Source organism: Geotrypetes seraphini, chromosome 2, assembly GCF_902459505.1.
Source record: "Geotrypetes seraphini chromosome 2, aGeoSer1.1, whole genome shotgun sequence".
Classification (NCBI taxonomy): domain Eukaryota; kingdom Metazoa; phylum Chordata; class Amphibia; order Gymnophiona; family Dermophiidae; genus Geotrypetes; species Geotrypetes seraphini.
In genome coordinates this window covers 420389907-420407154 of record NC_047085.1, presented here as the reverse complement: position 1 = coordinate 420407154, position 17248 = coordinate 420389907, and the positions used below count along the sequence as shown (strand labels likewise).

The 17248-nt window shown below is 42.2% G+C and overlaps 1 long non-coding RNA gene across 1 annotated transcript in view; it reads left to right on the top strand.

Moving 5' to 3' along the window:
* The first annotated feature begins 4291 nt into the window (after window positions 1-4291).
* Window positions 4292-17248, top strand: part of LOC117354156 — a 46230-nt gene continuing 33273 nt past the window's right edge. The window contains exon 1 of the long non-coding RNA XR_004538127.1: window positions 4292-4417. This is a non-coding gene — a long non-coding RNA (uncharacterized LOC117354156). The remainder of the gene's footprint in view (window positions 4418-17248) is intronic.

Here is a 17248-nt window from a genome sequence, read left to right as displayed (position 1 = left end):
AATTTAGGCTCTAAGTTAGAAAGCTGAAATCCAGATCTTCCAGGGTAGCATTTTCAGAAATGTTCCCTGTTCCATGTGCAGGACCCAAGAGGCAGGCAGAGCTCTGAAGTCTCAGTGCATGGTTGAGATGATGGTGCAGGGATGAGGGATTTAGATTTGTTAGGAACTGAGCTACCCTCTGGGAAAGGAGGAGCCTATTCCAAAAGGATGGACTTCATCTTAACCAGGATGTAACCAGGTTGCTGGCGCTAACGTTTAAAAAGGAGATAGTTTAAAAGCTGCTCTAAAATGGGGGGAGGGGGAGGGGGGAGCTGACAGTCACCCAGGAGCAGATGATTCGGTGTGGAGTATCCTTGAAGGATACTGTTGAATCAGAACATTTAGAGAGTCCCAATAGAGAGGTTTCAAAAATAGTGAAAGAAAGCAAAGAGTGCTTAAGAAGGAAACAGAGTAAAGACGTCAAGTTACACCTGTCATCTTCTCAGCAGCTTGTAGATACAATAAAAAAACACAATTTGAAGCAGAAAATCTGTGAGGGAATCCATTGGACCATTGGATGATCAAGGAGTAAAAGGTGTGCTCAGGGAGGATAAGGTCATAGTGAAGAGACTGAATTAATTCTTTGCTTTGGTCTTTGTGGAAGAAGATATAAGAAGTCTTCCTGAACTGGAAATGGTTTTCAAGGGTGATGAGGTGGAGGAATTAAAAGAAATCTTGGTGAACCTGGAAGACGTACTAAGCCAAATAGACAAGTTAGAGTGATAAATCACCTGGACTAGATGATACACTATACATCTCAGGGTACTGAAAGAACTCAAACATGAAATTGCTGATCTTTTGTTAATGATCTGTAACCTGTCGCTAAAATAGTCTGTAATACCTGAAGATTGGAAGGTGGCCAAAGTTACGCTGATTTTTAAAAAGCGTTCCAGGGGAGATCTGGGGAATTGAAGACCGGTAAGCCTGACTTCAGTGCCGGGCAAAATAGTGGAAACAATTATAAAAAATAAAATTGTGGAACATGTAGACAAATATAATTTAATGAGATAGTCAGCATGGGCTCAGTCGAGGAAGGTCTTACCTCACCAATTTGCTTGACTTTTTTGAAGGCGGGAATAAACATGTAGATAAAGGTGAGCCAGTTGATGTAGTGTATCTAGATTTCCAGAAAGCTTTTGATAAAGTTCCTTATGAGAGGCTCCTGAGAAAATTAAAGAGTCATAGGATAGGAGACAATGTTGAATTGTAGATTAAGAATTACTAGACATAAAACAAAGGGTAGCGTTAAATGACCATTTTTCTCAATGGAGGAGGGTAAATAGTAGTGTGCCACAGGGATCTGTACTGGGACTGGTGTTATATAACTTATTTATAAATGGAACTTGGAACCAGGAGTGAGGTGATAAAATTTTCAGATAACACTAAACTGTTCAAAGTTGTTAAAAAATATGCGTACTCTGAAAAACTGCAGGAAGACCTTAGGAAATTGGAAGACTGGGCATCCAAATGGCAGATGATATTTAATGTGGACAAATGCAAACTGATGCACATTGGGAAGAATAATCCAAATCATAGTTACCAAATGCTAGGGTCCATCTTGGGGGTCAGCGCTCAAGAAAATGATGTGGGTGTCATCGTGGACGATACACTGAAACCTGCCCAAGAAAGCAGACAAGATGTTAGGAATTGTCAGAAAAGGGATGGTAAACAATACTAAGAATGTTATAATGTCTCTATATTGCTTAATGGTGCGACCTAGCCTCCTTATCTCAAAAATGATATAGCAGCACTAGAAAAGGTTATCAGGATCTATTTGGCATTGATTTAAAGTACTGTTTGCCATCTCCTAACAGGTGTGGGCCTAGATGACTGCCTAATTTGTGTAATGGTTAAGCTGGCCCTGTGTGCCTTTTTAAGATGGGGCTAAATTTAGGAGCCTAACAGTGGGCAAATGCTGATACACTGTATATGCCCATACCCATATATTTTATATATACAATATCACCTCTGCTCCACTCAAACTATGAGGGATCTTCAAAAGGTTTATGCACTTTTTTTACACTATTTATTAAATATCTCAAAAGCAAATTACATCACTTTTCCACATAATCACCCTGTTTTGTGATACATTTTTCCCAGCGTCCTACTAATTTCTTAATGCCATCAGAAAAGAATGTTTTTGGTTGAGCGTGAAAATATAAAGTGCGGAAACTATTTTAAATAGGGAATTGTTATTGAAAGAATCTATGTTTTTATTGATTAGTCACTGGGTGGGTGGGAAAAATGGTTGTTCATGTATATTTGTATGATGAATGTGCTTTTATTGACTTATTATATGGATGCATATTTGTGTTTTGCACTTTTGATGTTTGGAAAATCAATAAAGAACTTAAAAAAAAAATAAAGTGCAGAAACTTTTTGAAGAACACTCGTATATGCTTGAGAATGCATACATGCAGATTAAAAGCAGGAGCAATATTCTCGTGTACTTACTTTTTACTTGTACATGTGGCCACACAGTTTCCTAAAAGCTCTTTTCTTTGTGTAAAATAGGCTTTACACATGGAAGAAGCTTTATAAAATAACCCTCATCCCAGGGATAGAAGGGAAAGAAGCTGATATTAACATGACCAATTATTGGGAAGAAGCATTTCCATGATGTTATGTTACAGCTAAGATTGGGGATAAGGAGACTTGAGGCTCCTTTTACAAAGGTGTGTTAGGGCCGTAACGCACAGAATAGCGCGCGCTAAATTGCCGTGCGCGCTAGACCTTAACACCAGCATTGAGCTGGCGTTAGTTCTAGAACTGCGTGCGGGTTTAGCGCGCGCTAAAATTCTGCGTGCGCTAAAAACGCTAGCGCACCTTAGTAAAAGGAGCCCTTAGTGCTGTGGGAGCAGATCAGCTGAGGGAAGTACCTTAAAGAAAAAGAAGTGCTTCTAGTAAACAGATTCAAGGTCAGGGCTAGGGCTAGTCTGAGGTCAACATCAGGAAATTGTATCAGAAGCAGGATACAGGAACAAGCAGAGATAGAGGAAGGCAGGAAAGGGAAAGGGGCCGGGTTACAATCAGAACAGTTTACGCATTATACAGAAGTACTCGTTTTGAGTGTGGAGCAATGGAGGATTAAGTGACTTACCCAGGGTCATACTGGGCTGCAGTGGGAATTAAACCCGGTTTCACAGGATTAGAGAATGACACGGGGGGGGGGACAAATTTGTCCCAGTCCCCGCAGGAACTCAATTTCCCCATCCCATCCCTGCGAGTTTTGTCGCTGTCCCCGTCGCTGCCCCATTCCTGTAAGCTCTGCCTTAACCACACAAGCCTCGATCGCTTATGATTTATAAAGTGTTTGAGGCTTGTGCATATGAAGACAGATCTCGCAGGAATGGGGCAGGGAGAGGAAAAGAACTCGCAGGAGTGGGATGGGAGAATGAATTCCCATGGGCAGGGCCGGATTTTCCTATAGGCTAACTAGGCTAACTAGGCTTCAGCCTAGGGCCTCAAGATCCGTGTCACATTTTTTATAAAGGTTAGTACCAATAACAACATGTTTCATTTAACATATTGATATATATCACAGTAATGATGTATTTTATTATCTCTCATGTAATTTACAAACTTAAAAATGGGAGGTGAAAGGGCCTCATAAGTGGAATAGCCTAGGGCCTCTTTTCATCTAAATCCGGCCCTGCCCATGGGGATGGGGAAAAATTTGTTCCCGTGCCATTCTCTAGACGGGATCTCAGGCTGCTGCACTAACCACTAAGCCACTTGAGTCTGGGCAAATAAGAAAGTACCCGAAGCGTTAAAGCTGTGGTGGCCATCTCATTTATGCTATGCATTAATTGCTTATTCACACGTCTCAGGATAAGCTTAACCCCAATGTTTGCAGGTCTATTATTAGAAAATTATAACTTGTTGAAATACTTTGCAAGCACAATGTGATTGCAGAAACAAATCATATTAGTTAATACAGATCTGAGCTCCCCTATTGGATGAATGTCAGTGTTTTATAGTTCTCTAAGCATATAAAAAAGTTGAGCAGTGGGGGTCTGGAAACTAACTTTGCTAAGTTCCAGATGGAAAAGTTGATGCAATGCACGGTGTTGTCTCCATAGTGTGGACTTAACACTTGGATTCCATAGTTAATCTTTCAACACTTTGGGGGTAGGAAATCTATTAAAATATACTGTGGTCTATTTCAGGTCTGAATGATCTTTCAAAGTTTCCAGGACTGAAATTGTTTTGAAGTATGTGTGCTTTAAATTTTAGGTTTCATGTCCTCATCAGAACAAACACCGATTATTCCCCAAAGTGGATTAGAAAACACAGTGGCATTTCAAGACTTTCTGTCTTACTAATCTGAATTAAAAATGTTGGAAAATGTACACTTACATGCAATGGTTCCTCTAAGGTGAGCAGCTGCGTGCCCATACACCTCTTTTCACAACCCTGTGCAGCAGTTCAGGACTGCTGTGCACCCAAGAGCAACCCCTCCCCACCTTCCTCCTGCCATTATCCTGGCGGCTACTCATGCAGTGGCACAATAGTCTGTCTCTCACTCCTGCCAGGCCACACTGGCAGCCTCTGTGTGATCGGTGGCCAGCTCAGCTCCCAAACTACAAGCGGACATCAGAGGGGCATAACTGGCAGCTGTGCATACTGAGGCTGCCAGTGTGGCCCTGTGGGAGAGTGAAGGAGCCTGTTTGGTAGCTGTTGCTGCTGCGCATTTGGAGGAGAAGCAGCAGCAGTGGCTGGGAGGGTGGTGCGCGGCAGAGGAAGCAGTGGCAGCAGCAACTGGGATGTCAGGTAGGGAGAAGACTAACCTAATATGTAAGTCACCTGTTGTTTTCTCAAACACTTGTATTGCTTTGAGTCTATTTTGGTGTCTTCTCCAACAGCAAATCCAATTATATTTAAATGTGTACAATCTTATGAGTTGTATTCATTTATCAATTGTATGGACTCAGTGGCGTAACTAGGAGGGGGGGGCAGTCCGTCCCAGGTGCACGCCCCAAGGGGGTGCACAGGAGAGAGCTGGACGGGAGACCCGCAGAATTAAATACATCTCGAGCCGCGAGGTTCGTCTTCTGTTCCTACCTGCCCTGCCACTCACATATAGCCAATCGGAAGTCTTCCCCGATGTCAGCGCTGACGTCGGAGGGAGGGCTTAAGCAAAGCCTGCCCTCCGACGTCAGCGCTGACGTCGGAGAATACTTCCGGTCGGCTATTTGTGCGCGGCAGGGCAGGCAGGAAACAGAAGACAAGCCTCGCGGCTCGAGCTCCGTTTTGCTGAGAAAGTTGCAAAGATGGGCTGGGAGGCAAACGCGGAACACAAAAGGGGGGAGGGAGTGCATTTTGGACACAAGGCATGGACTTGGGAGAGAGGAAGGGAGGGAAAGAGATGATGAGGTGGGGGAGGGAATGGGTTTTTGGACACAGAAGGCATGGACTTGGGAGAGAGGAAGGGAGGGAATGGGTTTTTGGACACAGAAGGCATGGACTTGGGAGAGAGGAAGGGAGGGAAAGATGCTGAGGTGGGGGAGTGAATGTGTTTTTGGATACAGAAGGCATGGACTTGGGAGAGAGGAAGGGAGGGAAAGAGATGGTTGTGTACACGAGGAATAGAAGAAAGGAGAATTTTTGGTCATAGGGAGGGAGTGAGGTACAGATAGTGGCATACCAAGGTGGGGGGTGGGGGGTGCGGTCCGCCCCGGGTTTACGTCCCAAGGGGGTGCACAGCTGGCCACCCTCCAGTGTTCTCCCTAGGATGGCAAACTGCGACTCTTTAGCCACTTGAGTGCCACCGCCGCCATCGGGAACAAGCCGGCGCCACCAACTCTCGCCACCCGCGTCAATTATGACGTCGGAGAGGACATTCTGGGCCAGCCAATCGCTGCCTGGCTGGCCTAGAACGTCCTCTCTGACGTTAGAATTGACGTCGAGTGGCGAGAGTTGAACGGCCCCGTGGGGAAGAGAAGCAGGGCAAACTCGGCGCCGGCCTGTTCCCGATGGCGGCAGTGGCAGCCTATTCCCCAGTGGCGGTGGCAGCATTTTCCCAATGGTGGTGGCATAGGGGAGGGCAAGGAGAAAGAAAGAAAGGGGGGGACAGGGAGCCAGAAAGAAATAAAGGGGGCAGGGTGAAACAAAGAAAAATGGGGCATGGAGAGAGAGAGAGAAAGACAGACATACAGAACGAAAGAGGGTATGGAGAGAGAAAGAAAGAAGGGGGCAGGGTGAAACAAAGAAAGAAATGGGGCACGGAGAGAGAGAGAAAAACAGACATACAGAAAGAAAGGGGGTATGGAGAGAGAGAAAAAGAAAGAAGGGGCAGGGTGAAAAAAAGAAAAAGTTTGGGGAGGGAATGAGGTCTGGAGGAGAGGAAGCATACAGGAGGCTGAAAGAAGGGAAGAAATATTGGATGCACAGTCAGAAGAATAAAGTGCAACCAGAGACTGATGAAATTACCAAAGGTAGGAAAAATGATTTTATTTTCAATTTAGTGATCAAAATGTGTCTGCTTTGAGAATTTATATATGCTGTCTATATTTTGCACTATGGCCCCCTTTTACTAAACCGCAATAGCGTTTTTTTAGCGCAGGGAGCCTATGAGCGTTGAGAGCAGCGTTGGGCATTCAGCGCAGCTCCCTGCGCTAAAAACCTCTATCGCGTTTTAGTAAAAAGGGAGGGGGAATATTTGTCTATTTTTGTATAGTTGTTACTGAGGTGACATTGCATAAAGTCATCTGCCTCTTTGAAAACCCGCGGAATATAAATGATAATTAACATTTTCTCTGCGTACAGCGTGCTTTGTGTTTTTAAAATTTTATTGTTGGTAGATCATTTTTACTTGGCCATAAAGGTAAGGGGGAGGGAGGGAGGGGAGCTGCTGAAAGACATCTAGTAATCCTTGTAGGCTTGACTGTGCAGGGAATTATTTTTGTAAAATCATGTTTTGTTATGTGACTGACATTATTTAGACTTTAGCAGGGAGCTGCGCTGAATGCCCAACGCTGCTCTCAACGCTCATAGGCTCCCTGCGCTAAAAAAACGCTATTGCGGTTTAGTAAAAGGGGGCCATAGTGCAAAATATAGACAGCATATATAAATTCTCAAAGCAGACACATTTTGATCACTAAATTGAAAATAAAATCATTTTTCCTACCTTTGGTAATTTCATCAGTCTCTGGTTGCACTTTATTCTTCTGACTGTGCATCCAATATTTCTTGATTCAATCGATATATATTATCTCCTGTGATTTGTATTATCTTCTGTGACATGTATTATCCTCTGTGTTATGTACCATTCTGTTAAATTGTTGTATCATTATTCTTTACTGTTCCTGTAATCTACTCTTATCCTGTAATGTAATTCTACTGGAATTGCCCAGACATCTTCTATATTGTAATCCGCCTAGAACCGCAAGGCACAGGCGGAATAGAAATCCCTAATGTAATGTAATGTAATGTAGAATGAAAATGATATAAATTATTTGCTTGTTTTTATGTGCGTGCACTGAAGGAAAGTGGAGAGAGAGTGGGCTGAGGACGCTGAAGGGAAATGGGGAAGAGAGAGTGGGGAGAAGACGCTGATTTATAAATTGACAATTGTACAGAATATTGTTTCTTTTTATACTTTAATATAAACAATTCAAGGCTTGTGTTGATGGAATCAGGTGGTTTGCGGGGATGGGGACCGAGCTTACGGGGATTAGTCTAATAAAATGGTATTTTTTTATTTCTCATTATTTGTTTTATTTTTATTTGTTAATTTGTAAAGTGGTGATTGTTATGTATCAGTTTTTTCAAATTTATATCTACTGTCTTTATATTTTGCACTGTATTAGAGGACATGTGTTACTGTTTTTGTGGTGTTGCATTGTATCCAGGGTCTGGTTTCTAGGCGGTTCAGTTTAACTTTTGTCTACATATTTCTATTTTTAGTTTGATATTATTCCATATTGGGCGAGGGTGTATCTCTGTTCTGTGTGTATGAAAAGAACATAGTTTTCAGTTGGCATTGACTACAGGATCAATTGACTGTGCGGGATCTGGCTTGTTGAGTTTTACAATGTATGTGTTGGTGTTCTAGTGCTCACTGCAGTGTTTAAGATGCTGCCTTTTCCTAGGTACACTCTTGTTGTGCGATATATGGATTGTTACTAAAAATCATATTTTTCATATAGATGGGGGGGGGGGTGGTGTCAAAAAATGATGGGTCCCGGGTGCCGCATACCCTAGGTACGTCACTGTATGGACTTTCAGACTGCATCCGGCTGCCGGTTGCTAAACTCTTCGTCAGTCCAATCTTTATTAAAGTGCTTTTTATAAAATATATTATCTCTAATAAGTTTTATTTATGTATTTTATCATTTTATCTTCTTTGACTTAATAATTTTCATGTTTCTAATATTGACACTATCTACTAGAAGAACGTCACGTAGCTTAGTGGTGATCTGGGTTTTTTTCACCTCTCCCGACATGCATGTTTCCAATTGAAACTTTTCTTCAGGGTCGAGGTAAACGTTTGTGGGAGCTAGTTCAGACTTGATTCAAGTCTGAACGCATGCTTAATTGTTGGTGGCTCAAGGCTGCTGTCACTGAATGCAGAGCTCGGTAGAACGGAGGTCCTCAGCTGGGGATGCTTAGTGATCCCTACTAGCTATACAGCAAGAGTCAGGATCGGCATTATATCTGCTAGATCTCCTCCTTGCCTTCCCTCCAATTTTCCCACCTGCCATTACTATCAGACCAACAGAATACAGGATCACAAATTAGAAATGAGAATTTTTAGACAAAAATTGAACTGAGAACCCCAAGAAATTAAACTTAGCATGTATTGCAACAATGGAGACTTTAAAACAGAAATGCATTTCATTTTCTACTGAACACAATACAAAGACATTTGCTATGCACATTTCCCAAAGCTAAGATATTCCACATATGAATAGCCCCACTGGGTTGAAGCAATGGTCCATCCAATCAAGTATCATGATTCCACAGTGGTCAATCCAAGTCATAAGTACCCAATAGAAACCCAAATAGTAGCAACATTCCATGCTACTGATCCCAGAACAAAGCAGTGGCTTCCCCCATATCTATCTCAATAGCAGACTATGGACCTTTCCTCCAGGAACATACAAGTCCAAATCTTTTTTAAGTGCAAATACAATAACCACTGTAATCACATCCTCTAGCAATGAGTTCCATTTAAAACATTAAAAATAAAATGCTTTTTTTTCTACCTTAGTTGTCTGGCCTTTTTGGTTTTCTTTCATGTTGGTTCCATTTTCTCTTTTCTGCTGTCTTGTCTATTGGCTGCTAATTCTTCAAGCAGCTGCTGTCCAAGCAGAAACAGGAAGTTGTAACAGAGGGGGCAGAATGTGGCAGAGGGGAGGCTTACGGGTTAGCAGCAGGAAGCGTATAGGAATTGCTGCCCCATTTAAGCAAGGAAGAGAAGGGAGGGAGATGCAGGGACCGCAAAAAGCCCAGCCTGCTCCTTCAGCACCAGTGTTAAAGCCCACGGCTGCTGGATGGGACTGAGCCCAAATTAGGTGGCTCTGACTAGGGAACAGAGCTTCAGAGTTGATATTATTAGAACTCATATAGAAGTATAAGGAAGACAGGGGAGGGAGGTGGACAACTGCTAGGAGTACAAGAACATTTCCCAGAGAAGGTAGTTGAGGAAAGAGAGGTGACTTCCTGAGAAGCAAATAAAAGTGAAATGGAGCAGAAATGATGGAAGAGAGCAGTGTTCTGCCCCCATATGCATGAAGGCAGCTGAATGATTAATGTAATATTATGTTTATTGGTATTTATAGATCGCTCTTCACTATAACATCAAAGCAGTTTACAAAAATTAAGAACAAAAAAGAAAGGAATTCCATTATCATAAAAGAAGATAAAAATACGTGGAGCGGCATAATTTTTTAAAAAAAGTCTAAGTTCATTTTGGGCCTAGAGTGCTAGTCACCTAAAGTCGGCAGCGTCCAAAGTCAATTCTCGAAAAATACATCCAAAATATTTTTTTCGACCATCATCTAATTATACGTCCAGCTGTTTCATTATCCAGACCACTAAGTCACCTATCTTTGTACCACATTCTCATCCAAAAAAATTGTCCCAAGTACAAAACACCTAGAGAAAGACCTTTTGGATGTGGGAGGAGGTCAGCAAAGTGATGGCAACAGAGTAGTGGGGCACCTTACAGGGCACTGTTGTGAACTTCACAAAAAGGGTGCCACATAAACATTTCACCATAACTCCCTTGCAGGTCATAGTGAGCCCCTCCAAAACGCTCCCAAAAACTATACCCACCTGTCTACCACCCCAATAGTCCTTATGGCTGCAGGTGGCACCTATATGGTAGTATATTAGGGTTTTGGGATTTTTGGATCGGCTCACATTTTTCACCATGAATGCAGTGGTTAGAGTGGCTTATGGGCCTGGGTTCTTCTCTCTATGGAAGGTTCTAGTTGTTAGCAAGGACTAGGTGGGTGGTGACAGGGACAGGCTACCCAATACATCTCCTGAACTTTGTATGTACTCAACAATAGAAAAAGCGGATGAATAACCATTCTAGACTGGATTCAAGATGGCCATGAGGACAGATGTGCGTTGCTGAAGCTCTGAGGTGGCGTCGCTGTATGACTCTCTTCCCCATAGCTGAATTGCTTCTATGGGTTTTGAATTTCCCCTTTTGCTGCCTTGGTGGTGAACTCGCTTTTAGCAGGTGGTAATCTGCCCATTTTTGAGCGGTGTATTGCCCCTTTGAGTGGCGTATTGTTTCCTACAATGGGGAATAATAATAATAATAATAATAATTTTATTCTTGTATACCGCCATACCCGTAAAGTTCTAGGCGGTTTACATCCATTAATTAAGGTCCGTGATAACACACGGATTTACAAAATTTTGACAAAGATACAGGCAATGAAGTGGGGGGGGGGAACTCTTTGAAGAGATTAGGTCGAGGTAACGGTAATACAGGAGGACGGGTTGTAAGATATGATATAGCGAGAGAGAGATAAAATCGGGAGGGGGGGGAGAGAGGGACAGCCGAAGGGGCGGGGTAGATAGGGAAAGGGGAGAAAATAGGGGGCAAGGGGGATTAAAAGGCCTGTTCACGGAAAAGGTGCGTTTTGAGAAGTTTTCTGAAGCTAAGGTAAGAGGGGGCCTCGAGTATCATTTGGGCAAGCCAAGGGTTCAGCTTGGCTGCCTGGTAAGCAAAGGTTTTGTCGAGAAATCTTTTGAAATGACATAATTTTAGGGATGGGAAGACAAACAGCTGAAATCTGCGGGATTTCTTGTTGGTGTGGTTCAGAGTGAAATGGTGATTGAGGTATCTAGGTAATAGGCCAAAAACAGTTTTGTAACAGAAGCAGGCGAATTTGAATAGGACTCTGGATTCGAAGGGGAGCCAATGCAGTTGGTGGTAGAAAGGTGTGATGTGGTCCCATTTGTTCAGGCCGAATATGAGGCGGACGGCAGTGTTCTGGATCAATTTTAGTCTCCTAAGGGTTTTCTTTGTGGAGCTCAGATAAATGACATTGCAATAGTCTAGTACGCTCAGGACAGAGGACTGAACCAGAAGGCGGAAAGAGGAGTCGTCAAAGTAGGGTGCTTCCCGACCTGGATCTCCAGTGGTTGGTAGTGCAATAGGTCTGACTCAGATGACGCTGGACGCCAGCCTGATGCAGCGCACACAGGAGACACCTCAGACTTCGGGGGGAAAGCTGAGTCTGTCGGCAGACCTTAGTTTTGATCAAGTCTCACTGAGCCTGATCCCAAGACAGGCTCCTCTTCAGCCTGGGAGTGGGTCTAGAGTGGAGGAGGAGGCGCCAATCCAGTCTGTGTGAATGACAACACAGCTAATGAGCCTCAGAGGAGCAGTTGGAGGGACATTCTCCTGCTGAAACCCGGCCATCGGTTCCCAATGCAATAATAAGTGAGATCTTACCCTCTCCATTTCAACAGTTTGAAGAGTTAGTTAAGCCTGCAAAAGTCAGTATGGAGGATTTATGGAAAGCCATTGTAATCATGGATTCCAACCTCAAACAAGCCTTAACCACAGCACATTCTGACTGTGACTGTATTATTACTCAGGTCAATGCACAAGGGGTAATGTTAAAAGATCACAGTGAATCTATTAAAAATCATCAAGAACAAATTACTCAAATAAGATCTCATGAGGTTGAGAAAATTAAAGAAAGATCTTTTATTCAAAGAAAATTGGAGTATATGGAAAACCAGCAAAGAAGAAATAGTTTAAGATTGTTGAATTTTCCTAAATTTCCAATAATTTCTCCAGTGGAAATGATGTGAAAATATTTGAAAGAAATATTATGAATACCAGAAGAAAGTTTACCACCTATAACAAGAGCCCAGTATATTTCATTGGTGGTTAAGAAACAGGCCGCTTCTACCCCAGGCAAAAGCGCAGGAACACAGGAAAATAAATTGGATTTCACAAATCTTCTTGAGAATTCATTGGAAATTGTAACATTTGCCTTGGAATTTGGCCGAGATTTAATCCTACGCACTTATTTTAGACACATGAATGACAATTTTCTTGGCTCAACTATTAGACTTTTTCCTGATATTTCTAAGGAGATGATTCAGTATACAAACTTAGGTTTAGTTTAGTTTAGTTTAGAAAGGAAGAAAGGACTTTATGGTTTATAGACCTAGGGCTATAGCCTTAGGTGCATGTTTTATTTTTAAATTTCTTTCTAAATGCTGTATCTCTCTTGAAGGGAAAAATTTCCTTTTTTTGAGCCAAAACAACTATTGAAGTTTATTGTGGCTAAGGAGGGGGGGGGGGGTAGTTACGGGTTCAATGGCTGTACCATCAATCTAAACCGGCTGTCTGGGGTTAATATCTTGTCTCCTAATCAGTCCTAGTAGTCTTTGTATACTTTTTTAATTTCTTTTTCTTTGCTCTTGGATGTAGACTAAATAGTAAGAATTATCCCTTTTCTTTTTTTCTCTTCAGCCTTTTTGGAAAGACTGAAATTGCTAGTATCCAAATCTATATGCAGGTGTAATTACTTGTTTATGTTTATTATAATTTCAAATAAAAAAAAAAGAAAAAGCAGATGAGCATCCACAGAGACTTAGGGCTCCTTTTATCAAGGCACGCTACGGGGGTTAGCACGTCGGACATTTCATCACGCGCTAACCCCTGCGGCAAACCAAAATACTAACGCCTCATCAATGGAGACATTAGCGACTAGCACGGCAGGCGGTTTAACACGCGGTATTCCGCGCGTTAAACCCCTACCGCGCCTTGATAAAAGGACTCCTTAATGACAGGATTTGCATATTGATTTACATGTGATTTAAATCAGTGTTCTTCAACCTTTTTACACCTATGGACCGGCAGGAAAAAAAAATATTTTGTGAACCGGCAAACTACTAGAACTGAAATTTAAAAACCCCGTTTCCGCCCCGTCTCCGCGAGCTCGGTCCTCGCAAACCATCTGATCCCATCCGCACAAGCCTCAGTTATGATTTTATACTGAATGCATTTTATTAAAGTATAAAAAGAAACAATATTCTGTACAATTGTCATTTTATAAATACAAATAATACAGAGCAAGGATCAACAAAATCCCTGTCTCCCCTCCCTTTAACATATATCCCCTCTACTATCAAGAAAACTGAATAAGCCATATTATTACAGAATGCTACACAGAAATATCATGCTAACAGAATACCGCAGTCACACATAGCAGGAATAGGATTAGGGGAGTGCAACTAGGGCAACTGCCCCCCTGGTCAGAGAGAGCCTTAAGCCACTGCCTGGACTTTGCAGTCCCCAGTTATGTCTAACACCAGCTCTAGCAGGATATATATTTCAAATCTGATATATTCTAATCACAAAATAGAAATAAAATTATTTGTTTCTACCTTTTCTTGTCTCTGGTTTCTGCTTTCATTTACTTTTCACTCTCTTCCTTACAGCGTCTGCCCTCTCTGTCTCTTCAATCTGCCTCTTCCATCTACTGTCTGACCTCTCCCCCTTCCATATGGTATTTGTCTTCTTTCTATGCCCCTCTCCCCTTTCCATCCAGCATATGCCCCTCTCTCCTTTTTACACGATTCATTTCAGCTTCACTGCTCTCTTCATTTTTATCTCTCCTACAACAAATCTAGCATCTTTGTCTCTCTCAATTTCTCTGCTGACCCCCCTTCCCATCTCATTCCTGTCTTTCCCCTTCCCCTCCTCTAATCTCCCTGCCAGCTGTTTCCTTCCTTTTTCTTCTCCCTTCCCTCCTCCCCCTGTCCAGCAGTAACTCTCTTCCCTTTCCTATACTAGTTAGGGTGACATAGGGGCCTGGATTCCCTTCTCTGCAGCTGTTATTGAGACAGATATACATATATTTTGTGGTTGGGAGGGGGTCAGTGACCACTGGGGGAGTGTGTGGGGCCCATATTTTCATCCCTCTAGTGGTCATCTTGTCAGTTTGCGTACCTTTTTAGCCCAAAACATCCAAATTGTGCCCTGGACGTTTTGTAAAATGTTTGATTATTGCCATAAAACGTCCAATTGCTAATCCCGCCCAAAACTACACTATACTATACAGGTCTTATATCCCGCAATTTTTCAACAAGGATTGATTTATATGTAAACCATGCCTTTAAAATACCCCCTTAAGATTTAGACACACTGGAGACAAAACAACCAGAAAGACATCTAGATAGTCAGTTTTGAAAATGGCCACTTGGATGTTTTGACTACTAAGATGACCAGTGCCAGTTTAAGCTGTCTTTTGGATGTCTATTTTTTTTTTTTTAAATGACCCCATATGCTCTTATATAACTGGATATACTAATACTTTATAGAGAAAAGTAAGAGTCCAATGATGCCGGTTTGCTTTTTTGTAGCCCAGGTCCACTGGGGTGTTTTCTGGGTGCTTCTGTGGGGGAATACACCAGAGAATCTGTTTTTAGCTTAGTTATTGGGTTCTGAGGGATGGTAGATGCAACATGCAAGCTCCAAGCCCCTCACTGGGTGATTTATGTATAAAACATTCAGCTTCACAGATCATAATTGGAAATGTCCTCAGTGATGTATGCTTTTAAATATTGTGGGAAAATATGCCATTTAAAAATGTACTTAGCAAAAAGACATTTAAGGATGCCAGTTTGTGGTTACTTATAGTCCTCTCTTAAAGTCTCTTTTCAGGAACATAATATCAATTCTACTTTTTGTGGATGAGTAGGCCACATCCTGTACCTCTCTGGGCTACTTCTTCATTAGCTGTTGTTTTCCTTCTTCTTCTTCTTGTGGCTTCTGGGTAAATGGCCATTAATTAAAAAATTGCCACATTCATCTAAGGAGCTTTTAATAAATAATCTGTGATGATGATGATATGTAGCTTCTTCCTATATCACAGCTCTTAAACTCTTCATAAACCTTATTAATTATAAATATCTAAATTCATAATGAAATAAATTGTGTGAAATGCTCAGACCTTTCAACCAAAACTGTTTAGTGATAACACCAAACCATGGCAGCCATAGTTTGGTGTTATCACTAAACAGTGTGTTGAATCAATTTAGTCTCTATATATTGGAAATTGGGGCTAATAGTTTTAGCAAAGTTAGCCACTAAGTCCCAAAGAGACACCAGAGTCACCTCAGCGGGCTTCTCCAAAATAGGAAATTTTTGTTGGGTGTAGAAATGCTCACCCTCGGAGGAATTCTCCTGGCCTTGCTCCGTCTGGTTTGTTCCACCTCCGGTTGCTGAACCAGCCCTTGATTCTCCTGCAGCAACTCCCTGTACGGTTAAGGTGCGTACTTCTCAGCATGTCTTAGCAGTGGCCATCTTCGTTATTATGTTTTATATAAATAATTAACCCCTCCTTTACAAAGCCACACTAGAGGTTTTAGCACTGGCTATGGTGGTAACAGCTCGGACGCTCATAGGAATTCTATGAATGTCGGAGCTGTTACCATGGCGGCCAGTGCTAAAAATGTTAGCACGTCATTGTAAAGGAGAGGGTAAGAAAATATTCTTCACACAATGTGTAATTAAACTCTGGAATTCGTTGCCAGAGAATGTGGTGAAATCAGTTAGCTTAGCAGGGCTTAAAAAAGGTTTGGATAATTTCCTAAAAGGGAAGTCCATAGGCCGTTATTGAGATGACTTGGGGAAATCCACTGCTTATTCCTAGGATAAACAGTTTAAAATCTGTTTTACTACATGGGATCTAGCTAAAGTCTGTTTGACTGCTTGAAATCTGGCTTGACTACAGTTGGAAAGAGGATACTGGGCTTGATAGACCTTTGGTCTGTCCCAGTATGGCAATTCTTATGTTCTTATGTTTTGTAAATCTATCTCAAGAAAGATATAGGGGTCCTTTTACAAAGGCGCGGTAGCGGTTTAACGCACGGAATACCGTGCATTAAACCGCCTGCTGCGCTACTACCTAATGCCTCCATTGACGAGGCGTTAGGATTTTAGGCTGCCGCAGGGGTTAGCGCATGATGAAATGTCCGTGCTAACCCCTGTAGTGTGCCTTGATAAAAGGAGCCCATAGTGGTGCTAGAAAAGGTTTAAAGAAGAGCGGCCAAGATGATAAAGTGGATGGAACTCCTCTCATTTGAGGAAAGACTAAAACAGTTAGGGCTCTTCAGCTTGGAAAAGAGACGGCTGAGGGGAGATATGATTGAAGTCTACAAAATCCTGAATGGAGTAGAACGGGTACAAGTGGATCGATTTTTCACTCCATCAAAAATTACAAAGACATGGGAACACTTGATGAAGTTACAGGGAAATACTTTTAAAACCAATAGGAGGAAATTTTTTTTCACTCAGAGAATAGTTAAGCTCTGGAAAACATTGCCAGAGGTTGTGGTAAGAGCGGATAGCATAGCTGGTTTTAAGAAAGTTTTAGAAACATAGAAAATGACGGCAGAAAAGGGCCACGGCCCATCCAGTCTGCCCACACCAAAGACCCACCCCCTATCTACCTCCATGAAGAGACCCGACATGCCAATCCCATCTTTTCTTAAAATCTGGCACGCTGCTGGCCTCAATTACCTGTTGCGGAAGATTATTCCAGCGATCAACCACCCTTTCGGTGAAGAAAGATTTTCTGGTATCGCCATGAAATTTCCCACCCTTGATTTTCCACGGATGTCCTCTTGTTGCCCTGGGTCCTTTAAGAAAAAAGAGATCTTCTTCCACCTCGATACGGCCCGTGACATATTTGAACGTCTCGATCATGTTTCCCCT